This window comes from Pseudonaja textilis, chromosome 9, assembly GCF_049901715.1.
Source record: "Pseudonaja textilis isolate UNSWEBS1 chromosome 9, rPseTex1.2, whole genome shotgun sequence".
Classification (NCBI taxonomy): Eukaryota; Metazoa; Chordata; class Lepidosauria; order Squamata; family Elapidae; genus Pseudonaja; species Pseudonaja textilis.
This window is the reverse complement of record NC_141998.1, coordinates 10,955,578-10,967,300: the sequence shown is the minus strand read 5'-3', so window position 1 is coordinate 10,967,300 and position 11,723 is coordinate 10,955,578. Positions and strand designations below refer to the sequence as shown.

The window sequence follows — 11,723 nt, the reverse complement described above, 5'->3', positions numbered from 1 at the left end:
TGTAAACTTGACACATTATGATTTAACTTGCATTTGTATTTAGCCACCTGGGCACTGGCCATTTCTGTGTCAGACATGTTTGGAGTGGCATATAAATTTAGTTAAATAAGTGACCCCACTGGTGATTTATAATTTCTTCATAACAGCCAATCCTTGCTGACAAGACAAGGATTCCCCTCACTTGTTATTTTAAAAACGCCTGATCTATCTATCTATCTATCTATCTATCTATCTATCTATCTATCTATCTATCTATCTATCTATCTACCTCTGCCATCCAAGTACTGTCACTCCACAAAGCAGTAAGTGAAGCCATGGCACAAACTACAGATAGGTCTTGACTTACAACCATTCATTTACTGACCATTCAAAGTAACAACGTATTACCTACTGCTGGCTCTCACACTTATTATTGCAGTTACTCCACAGACCCATGATCAAAACTCAGGTCCTTGGCATCTGGCATATATTTATGAAACTTGCATTGTCCAGGGGTCGTGTGATCACCATATGTAATCTTCCCATCTAGCTTTTGACAAGCAAAGTCAATGGGGGAAGCCAGATTTGCTTAATGACCATGTGATTCACTTTTTTTTAAAAAAAAAGATCATAATAATGGACCACCTTGCTTAGCAACAAAGATTCTGATCCCAATTGTGGTCCTAAATCAATTGTGGTTTTAAGAATGTACTACCTATACATTCCAGACCACTCTGCTTATGCTTCACCTTAATTCAAATGAAGTGCAGATGTTTTGACTCATTTCTCCCTTTTGCTGATACAATATGGACCAGCATTTGGAATTCTTTCTCCAGAAGATGCGCCTGCACTTTCAGGCTGGGAACCTCACTTTGAGTACCTCTAACTTAAATTCAAACAGAGGTTCCTCCAATCTACCAGAGACTTTTTATATAATTTCATTTTTGTATGTCTTTGTTTCTTTTGGGGGCAGTTGTTTGGACAGCTCAGAGGGACATGGCACATTCTCCGTGTTCCAGCTCTTGGCAAAGAACTGCTGATCTTCTGACGGCCAAACAACCCGTCCGAGTTCTGGACCACGACTGCAAAAGGCCTTTTGTGGTTGACTCCTGGTTGACCCCGTTTCTCTCACACACACCCCTCCTGTGAATGGCTGCAATAGCACCAGCTGTCCCTTCTTCAAACCCTCACCCAGAAGGAAAAAGCACTGATTATCCAAATACAGTCATTAAAGGGGAAATGTGTTTTTAGAGCTGTCAGGATGATTAATGAGGGCTAGCAAGCTTTGCAAATGCACTTGTTTAGTCTAACTGGCAGGCTCTGTTTCCCTTTGATTTATCGCAGCCACAGCTCAGGCCTCTGTGTATGTCTGTATAGGGATACGTTTCCCTGCCCCAATTGCATGAGGATGCAAGAGAGGAATGAGGAAAATCAAGGCACTTCATTACTGTTGCTGATTACGATTAGGATTATTTTGATACCCAAGCAGAAAAATATGAAAGCGTTTTGTGGTCCTAGGGAATTGCAGAAAAGGCAATTCTGCTTTTTTAATTTTCTTTTTTACCCCCGTTTGGCTTCAACTCAGCCAGACTTAACAAAGGCGACATTATACGTTTGGGCTAGAAAAAAGAAACGTGTTGGGTTCTGTCATGCACAAGCTGTTCTCTCAAGGTGCAAGCCCTTTGCTAAATCTCCCAGTTAATCCATCACACAGAGAAAAGCTGCAGTGGAGATGTCCACAAAGAAATCTCGGGAAATACAAAGAGCATCAAAGATCTGTAGTCCATGAAGGATGAATTCTGCTCTAGCCAAGAAGAAGGCAGATGCTGGTGCAAAAATAGCAGATCTGGGTGGAAAAAAAGAGGTGCACTAATAGGGACTGAATGGTGCCTATCAGGCATTGAAGTGGAAGCTTTTCCTCTGAAACTCCATTGAAGTATCACAGATTTTGGCTTTTGAGTGCCATATTTATTTATTATTTATCATCTCTAATTATTGCCTTCCTTCTGAAGTCTTTCTTTTTCCCTCCACCTTTATTTCTTTTTCCCAGTATGGGAAAGATTAAGCAGAAAGAAATTGATAACTTGTGTCCATCACACTGTTGTGAATCTAGCTGGTTGTTTTCATCAAGCAAATCAAGGATGAAAGAAAACACAGCTTAATAGGGCGTGAGTCTCCAGCCCAGAATTGGCTCAAGGGTCATCTAATAAACCACAATCACAGGAGTTTTGGGAAGACAATACAGGTAATCATTGACTTACAACCACAATTGAGCCCAAAATTTATATTGTTGAGTGAGACATTAGTTAAGTGAGCTTTGCCCCATTTTACAACCTTGGTTGTCACAATTTGTTAAGTGAATTACTGCAGTTGTTAAGTTAGTAACATGGCTGTTAAGTGAATCTGGCTTCCCCACTGTCTTTGCTGGTCAGAAGGTTGTAAAATGGAATCACGTGACCCTGCAACATAGCAATGGTCATAGGTGAGTCAGTTGCCAGTCATCTGAATTTTGATCACATGATCATGGGGATGCTGCAAAGGTTATAACTCTGAAAAATGGTCCTAAGTCACTTTTTTCACTTTGAACTGACACTAAATGAATTGTAAGTCGAGGACTACCTGTATTCAGGGACTGAAATAAAGAACCCTGCTCCCCATTATTCCTTCCTTGGGTATAATGGGACAACTTGCCCTGGACAACTTGCTGTAGTCAACTCATCATGGCTAACTCGCTACGGAACAATTCACTTTCATTATTTAAAATAATTAAAATTTATTTTAATTTTTGTCATTCACATTTCATTTTGTCCCTCCATTTGCATCCTTTCTTTAATGATTCTATCTGTTTTTTCGATATTAGCGTAACTCTTGTTCCATGGCAAGTTGGCGGGTGGTGAGTTGGCCATGGTAAGTTGGCAAGTTGGCCGCAGCAAGTTATCCTAGACCCTTCCTTGAAAGAAGAGGAGATAAAAATGTGAATATAAATAGAGTACTGTATAGTTGTCTTCATTTCTTAAGTTCTTTCTCCATTTCCATGATATGCAGTATACTTGTAACTTATACATCAAGTCAGACTTTTATTTTTGTTCAGCTCCAATTTAGTCTAATTCAGTCATCCATGATAGAGATGAACCCCCAGAATATCTCAGCCAACCATTATCCTGATGAGTTGGAGAATTCCATCCATGGTCAAATACAATAGGTGATCAGCAACTCTTCAAGGTTTTCAGAGAAGAGTCCATCAACTGCCACAAAGGAGGGGCTGCGACATAGAAGAGTGGGTTAACCTATTTTCCAGGCACCAAGAGGTAAGACAAGAAACAATAGATGGAAACTATCAAGGAGAGAAGCAGCATAGAACTAAAGAGAAATTTCCTGACAGAACAACTAACCAGTGGAAGGGCTTGCATACAGAAGTAGTGGGTGCTCCATCACTGAAGGTTTTTAAGACGAAACTGAATGGGCATTTGTCTAAAATGGTATAGAGTAGGGCTGTCAAACTCTCAGCCCATGGGCCAGATGCATCACACTCTGCTCACACCTATGCCCGGTATAGCAAAGGGGGGAAAAGTCCCAATATGTCATGTGACATCACCGTTTAATACCCCTGGTTTAGAATCTCCTGCTTGAGCAGGGGGTTGGATTAGAACAGTGGTTGCCAACCTTTTGGACCTCAGGGACCACCAAACTCATAATTTTAAATCCTGCGGACCAGAGACCCTGGGAAAATCCCCCCCAAAGTTTGCAGCAAAATTCTCCACCCTGTTTTCCTACCAATCGATCATTCTTTATTTGGGATCGCAGGATACCATCTCCAATTCCATTCTCAGGGGAAGAGAGAGAGAGAGAGACTTTTGGCTTCATGCAAGGAAAGCAGCAGAAGCAGCAGAAGTCTTTCTTTTCTCCCCCAAACTCCATCAGAAATGAATCTTTGTGAGACTTATTGCACCGGCGCAGCCTCTTGGAGCAGGATGCCTTGCAGGGTCCTAAAGACTCATTTCTGGTGGAGTTTGGGGGAGAGAAAGGAAGACTTTTGCTGCTTTCCTTGTGTGCAGCCAAAAGCAGAAGCGGAAAGAAGCAGCCTAGTGGCCAGGTGAGGCACTTGGGCAAGTTCCCCCCCCCCCCCATGTTGTTTGCAATGCAAGCGACGCAAGACTTCCTGTGGGCCATGTGGGCGGCCTGGATTAATTACTTTGGGGGTGCTCTGGGGATAACATTTCTCTGCGGACCACCAAAAAATTTTCATGGACCACCAGTGGTCCCTGACCCACTGGTTGGCAACCACTGGATTAGAAAACCTTCCAACTCTGTAATTCAGTTACTCTGAGCTCTACTTGGATGCAAAGTATTTAAATTTGGAATTTTCTGCATGCAAAACATATGCTCCCCACTGAACTGCAATCCGGAACTGCTTGTGGTTATCTGTTTTATGTCACATTCATGCTCTCCTTGTATGGATTCCACATTACAAGCATTGAAGAAAATTTCTCTTTTTCCAAAACGTTCATCTGAGACAATGGCCTGGACAGATCTATGCCATGGTGATTTTCTAGAGGGCTCTGTTGATGTCAGTTTTCAGCCAGACCTATTGTTTAGTGTAAGATGGTCCTTGATGATGTATGATCAGCAGTCAGCCCTCTGTTTAACATCATGACAAATAGCTAGAGAGACATCATTTTCTTCCCCCCAAAGAACATCTCCTGGAAACATTTAGCAGACCTCTTCATTTAGAAAGGCTGTTTCTTTAACTTGATTCCCAGAAAGAATCATCCTCAGCTTCCATTTTTTTTCTCCAGTAAGTCATACTGTATACCAAGCTAGGGTTTATCAAATCATGGTTTATTAAATAAATCATGGGGCAGTGTTATGCAACATATTTATCTAGGAACAATTGTTTATAAAATGATATGGCTCAGTTTAGATGCTTTCCATCTTCTGTTTGCATCAGTACTGTGCACACCACATGGAAGCAAAGTAGCAAATCCACTTTAAAAAACGCATTATGTCTTCATGAGATATGTGATCAGAGCTATTAGCAGTACATGGAGAGAATAACCAGGCACACAAATCACTTGATCATAAGTTATACTTGCTCTGGTGAAATGTATTGCATTTCTGATCAAAAGTGGACAAAGATTTGCAAGAAAATCATCTTTGCTTCTTTATGGGTATAGATGAACATTTATAATCTGTATAGTATATGCAAAGTATGCATATACTATAACTTTAATTTTTTTAATCTGCCTTTGCATCATTGAACAGTCTGGAAGAAGTGAAGGATGTACCGTAATCACTCAGTAAAATCAAGAGTGCATTTTCCCATTAATAACTTAAAGGATCTTTCAGAAGCCAGCACCATTTTCCAAAATAACAACAGTGAGGCCAAACTTTCTGTCTTGTCAGTGAGGATTGGCTGACTATAAGACACTAGTGGGGTCATCTGGGGTGGCGCAGTAGCTCAGCGGTTAAAGACACTGGGCTTGTTGGCTGGAAAGCCAGCAGCCCAGGTTTGGGACTTGAATGCCACATGACAGGGTGAGCTCCATCCTTGCCTCAGTTCCTGTCAACCTAGCAGTTCAAAAGCAAATAAATAGGTAACATTTTGATGGGAAGGTAACAGTGTTCTGTGACATCATGCTGGCCATATGACTGTGAAAATGTCTTTGGACAGTGCTAGCTCAATGACCCTGAAACGGAGATGAGTACCACCACCTAGAGTCAGCAACAACTAGTGGAGTAAAATCTGCAGGAACTCCTTTACCGAGTGAGGTTACTTATTTGACCAAATTTATATACTACTCCAAATGTCTGACTTAGAAATGGCTAGTGTCCAGGTGGCTAAATACAAACTTGAGTTAAATCATACTGTGTCAAATTTAGATTTAGTTCAGCAGCTTATGTGGATCCAACAACTGTGCCTTATAAACCACAATTGATGGCTGATCATGAGGGACCAATCCAGCCACTTTGGCTTTGTCCAAAAATCCTGATTAAAACCCATGGCTTTTACAATCTACAAACCATGATTTATGGCTTGGGAAGCCACCGCTTGTGATTTACTCAAGTCATGGCTAAAACAAAATATAGTTTAGTGCATGATGTGAATCCAATCACCAGAGTCCGTGGCTGTTAATTATATTATAGATATGGCTGCTCCCAGATGGGATTTTTTTATAATGAACTCCCCTTGTTCCTGAAAAACTATACCCATTCCAGACAACCATTTTTGTTTGTAATTTTCCAGTTTTTTTCTCATTTCTTCTTTTCCCAGTTAAACAGAAAAAGAATGGAAGCCTAGTGTCCTTTGGAGCTATACATCTGGAAGTAGCCCATACTTCTTCCTGCTAAAACCACCATGGTTTCCTTAATCCTCCATGCTCTCAAGGACACCATTTGAGACTGAGGAACAGACTGAAGAAGGGTTAGATGCTAAAGAAGAAGGAAAGCAAATGTCTCCAGTGTAAACTAAGAACTTTGTTTCATAGCCGCACACTGATTTTTCATTCAACACGGATTGTACAAGTGGTTTTAATAGCTGGCAGAGCAGAAATAACCACAAATGTCTTCTTCTGGAATAGGGGAGAGGGGAGAGAGTAGGGAAGGATGTATCACTTCAATATTTTGACAAATGAGTAGGGTAGTATCAAGAGGATTTAAAACTGCTGCAAGCCACAAACTGGAATCTACATATTCTATAAAGTTTTACTTGGCAGGGTTCTTTCATCCTCTCACTTCCTCCCCCCTCTAAACAATAAAATTTTATATTGTACCATTAGTACCCCCCACAACGTTTGGGTTTTGAACAATATGGCCAGGCATCTGCTACAGGTTTACTAGTAGAGCTTAAATTAATCTACTTTGGGAGGAATAGAGCTGAAAAGGAATCAAGATCAGTTAACACCTAATCCATCTGGACACCCATCCATCCATTTCTTAGACGTCATGTTTTGCTCCCTAGGTGGCCATTACTATTTTTTTTATTATGAATTCTATAGATATCTTAAATAGTCCTAAAAACAGTAAATATTCTTTCACTTCCTCCATGTTAGCATTTTTACAGACCTCTGTCATGCAGAATGTCTGACAATTGTTCTAAGAAGCATGCTTAGATCCTATAGAATATTGACCTGTGTTCATGGAGACTCACTATAACCTTGTAGAAATATCACATGCTAGACAGACCTAATGCTCCCCTGTAACAGTTTGGTACTGTGTCAAGTTATAGAACAAGGAAACTTGTCTACTACAAGCAATCTTAGAACATGAGGAGAGCTTTGTTCAACTAGTACCTTAGGATTCTTGACTCTTTGACGAATGTATCTTTTCTTTTATGTACACTGAGAGCATATGCACCAAGACAAATTCCTGTGTGTCCAATCACACTTGGCCAATAAATCTATTCTATTCTATTCTATTCTATTCTATTCTATTCTATTCTATTCTATTCTATTCTATTCTACACTATTCTATTCTAGATCAAACATCTCTGTAACCCAGGGATGAGCAAATTATAAACTTTTGCCAGTGATTCCTTTTTTCTAATTTCAAAAGAAAATTGCAAGCCTTAATTCAAAAAGGATCTATTGTAAGCAGACTGGTCTGAGGGAGGCAGAAACATGGAAAGTAATGACTGTCAAGATGATAGATGAAAAGGATATCAGAAATGGAGACAATCGAGCCATTTTTGCTTCTCTAGCCCCATCTAAGCCTCACCCAGTGTTTGTTAAGCCTGCCTATTATTGGCATATAGCCTCAGAAGGTTACTTCCAAGGAAAAAGGCATGTAACCCAACCTCTTGTTTCAAACATTCCCAATGTGTGCCCTCACAATCTGGCCTTAGAAGAAAACCCATCTCCACCAGAAGCTGCTGCCTCCCATCAAAGAAAATACACTCATTTTAAACATGAAACATTTATTCAGACAACTTGATCCACCATCATCAATAGAAGTATCCTGTAAATGTTATCTTCATTGCTGTTCACTCTATCCTTCATGAGGGGCATCAATGATCTATAGTGCATAAAAACATTCCTCTTGTGAAGACTGAGAAAAGATTGTGGGGTCACATAGGTTAGTTCTATCTTCACATTTGCCAAGCCTTTTACTATAGACTGGCAAGGAAAATTCTTCTACAGGAAAGCAATGTTTGAAATGTTTTTCCCCCCACAATTTATTATAGTTGCTGTTTGAGTTGTCATTCAATGTTCTACACAAAAGGCATATGGTATCTGAATCGATATGGATGTTTCTCCCAGATCATAATGTTTAGCAAGGTTTTGAATACCATTAATATCAGAAAAGGAACAGCTCTAAAAGCATTTCTGAGATTGAAATCTATAATACACCACTAATTTGGTCAAGAAAGTTGATTTTACCTTGGAAAAGAAGCTTTAAGTTTTAAAAGTCTTGCTCTAATTTTCAATATATAGGCTTATTGCAAAAAAAATCAAGTAGTGAGAAGAAATGTTCAGTGAGAGAGAAAAAAATAGTTAAGCCTTCTCTATTTTTTAAAAGAAAGAAAAATGTATTATTGCAATGAAGTATTTCACTATGATATGATTGCAAAAATTTTGCTTTAAGGAAAGGAGTAACTTGACAGAAACAGAGGAGAAAAGAAGACATTAACTTTAAATCCCAATGAGCATAGCAGTAGCCATACTTAACCATGTTCTCTGAAGTTCAGAATGCTACAAATGCATTACTACATTCTTGAAATGTAAGCCCTAAAACTGAAGCTACATGAAGCAAGCCTTGTCCAAAGCCACCAAAGAGGTTCTTAGCTCTGAGAATATTTGAACTGAGCTGCTTTGCCTCTCCACCAGCTGTTGGAGCTGCACTAGAATGAAGCTGCAAATCAAGGAGCTCTTGAATTTCAGAAACTTATCTGAGCGACCATAGAGGAGGGGAAGGAATTTCCAATAGAAAAGAATACATGTAGCTCAAGATTAGTGCTCTCCAAACTTGGTTGTTTGCTTGCAGATGTTTTATTACCCAACTATATAAACATCATTCAGTGTCTTCACTTCCCTACTGACCCAATCTACAGCATGTCTAAGATTGGTCCTCTTTCCAAGGTAGTTGGAAGTAAGAGGTTATAGCAATAGCAATAGCTCTTAAGACTTATATACTGCTTTATAGTGCCCTCTCTAAGCGGTTTACAGAGCCAGCATATTGCCCCCAACAATTCTGGTCCTCATTTTACCCACCTCGGAAGGAGGGAAGGCTGAATCAACCTTGAGCTTGGTGAGATTCGATCTGCCAAATTGCAGGCAGCCGTGGGCAGAAGTAGCCTGCAATACTGCACTCTAACCATTGTACCACCACGGCTCATATGTGCCTGGTTCAGGTCAACTTTTATGGAGTTACTTGTCCATTCATTGTCACTGGAGGGCCAATGGCTCCTCAAAGTGTTCGTTAAACTTGCTTTTGGGGGGAAAACTAAAACCCTTGGAGATGGCAAGGATGGAGCTGGTTACTTTTCCATCACAAACAGGGCTCAGTGACAGAATGAAAATCCCTTTCCTGAGCCCTATATAAATATTTCTTCCCTATAATTACATGCAGCTGTTAAACTGGGATCCCTGGAGAGCACAACATGCTGTCATGTGAGCCTTCAAGGTTGGGATCAGCCCACCCTTCCTCCTCTTGTCCTGCCCTGCCCTGGACTCCATGCCTTTTCCCTGTTCCTTCTTGTGAGAGGTCTCCGGATTCACTCTCCTTGTCCTCCCTTCTATTTGTTTCAATGAACAGCCCTTTTATCTATTCTGTAGGTACAAATAAAGCTGTCCGATTTGATCAGGTTCTTGATATGACAGGTTGAGAAAGAGCTGGGGAGGGGGGGAGGGAGGCTGCTCAAACAGAGCTCCCTTGTCTGTCAGGATCTGCTTGACACTCTCTATAATAGCCAGATTGATGAGCTCCTGAAAGTAGAGCCCTGTGTGTTTTCAAGTTCTATTTTGGGTGAAAACACTTCTTGAAAGATCTTGAAAGGAGCTGGCAGTTGAGTAGTTCGAATGATTAATGAGGGCTGGCTTGGCTGGGTAAGATTTTGTTGGCTGTGCCAGCAAGTGGCAGTGGGCCTGTTCCAGCAAGCCAGAAGATGAAGCCCATCCTCTCCCCACAATTCCCAAATAATTCTCTTTCCCTCATCCCAGTGTTTTCCCGGAAATCACATGGAGGCGACAGACTCCACATGTGGAAAAAGTTAAATAAACGACTGCCGAAAGGGGCCTCACCAAGCCGAGCTGAGTGAGTTAAAAAAAGATGTTTATGGATTTAGGAGAACTTGGGTCTGCAGAGCTATCATATATTTAAAAACAATAAATATCATTCAGTAAATCAAGCCCCCCCCCCCATCTCCTTCCCCAGTTGGAGCTTTCAGAGTCTAGATATCCAGTACCTGGGGGGCGGGGGACACCTAGATAGGACTCCATTCTTTCATATCTCCTATTATTTTTATTTATGGATTCTAACCAATAGGAACAAAACAATCATCTACTTAATCTGGGGGCTGGGTGGGGAGACAGCTAGTTGGCACTTTGCATGGCAAATTGATACATTCAAAAATAATGACTAGATTCACCTGAGAAAAAATTGATGTGATTTGTAATTTTTTGCAGAAAAATTCTCCTATCATTTCTTGCTACTAGTTAATTTGGCATTTATTAAATTCTCATGGGTGGCATTACAACTGCCCACAAGGTTCATATGACTGGCCTATTCTTCAGTGTGTGATCGCTTATCCAGAAATGGAGGCTAACTTCCTAGGGCGATATACTTAACAAATCCTTTTCATTAGCTTTTTTCAGAGCAGGAAATATGGGCAGCCAGAGAGGCTTCATAGTGTGAGAGAAATGTGGAGCATAAAACAGCAGCAGTGATGCTCTCCATCATCTTTGAGATGGTTCTTTTATCATTCAGGCAGATGGAAAGAGAAGCATGCCTACAACAGACCCAGTTTATATTCCCTCTTCTCTGTGTGTGCATGTGGGTTGTAGACCTGCCTTAGACACAAAACCAACTGCGTGGCCTTGGGCCAGTCCTTCTCCCTCAGCCTCAGGAAGGGGACAAGGGTAAAACCACTTCCTAAATCCATACATATGTATACAGACAGACAGAATTTCCTCTTCCCAGTTTGGTCTAGTGGTTGAAGCACCAGACTAGAAAACAGGAGACCATGAATTCATATCTGGCCTAAGCCATGAAAGCTTTGGACTTGGATGGGTGACTTTGGATAAGTCCCTCTCCATCAGCCCTAGGAAGGAGACAAGGGCAAACCACTACATACATACATACATACATACATACATACATACTTTTCTCTTTCAAGTTCAGTGTAGTGCCAGAAAAGAAGTGATTGTGAGTTCTAGTCCCACCTTAGCTAGGAAAGCAAGCTGGGTGGTCTTGGGTGAGTTACTCTCTCAGCCCAACTCACCTCACAGGGTGGGGAAATAGGAGGAGGAAAGAGGGTTAGGTATGTTGGCCACCTTGAGTTACTTGTAAAAATAATAAAAGTGGGATACAATTAGAAAAATAAATAAATCTCCATAGCTTTCTAGTCCGTCCATTCTTGCTATTTTAGAATCAATTGCATAAAGGCCTTCCATCGGAGAACAAAGCTAGTCACTTTCATAAACCTTCCACCACTAGTCAGTTTCACAATTCTTCTACCTATAACCCACCACTAAGCTTCAATCCTTGTCCTCTGGCATGAATGCAGGGGTCAGGTGTTGCTGGAAGACCCT

At 40.8% G+C, this 11,723-nt stretch overlaps 1 long non-coding RNA gene across 1 annotated transcript; it reads left to right on the top strand.

Moving 5' to 3' along the window:
• Nucleotides 1–270: 270 nt before the first annotated feature.
• Nucleotides 271–7,018, top strand: LOC148125032 (uncharacterized). The gene is made up of 2 exons (XR_015744663.1): nucleotides 271–3,287; nucleotides 6,251–7,018. It is a non-coding gene; the product is annotated as an uncharacterized LOC148125032 (long non-coding RNA).
• Nucleotides 7,019–11,723: the final 4,705 nt, after the last annotated feature.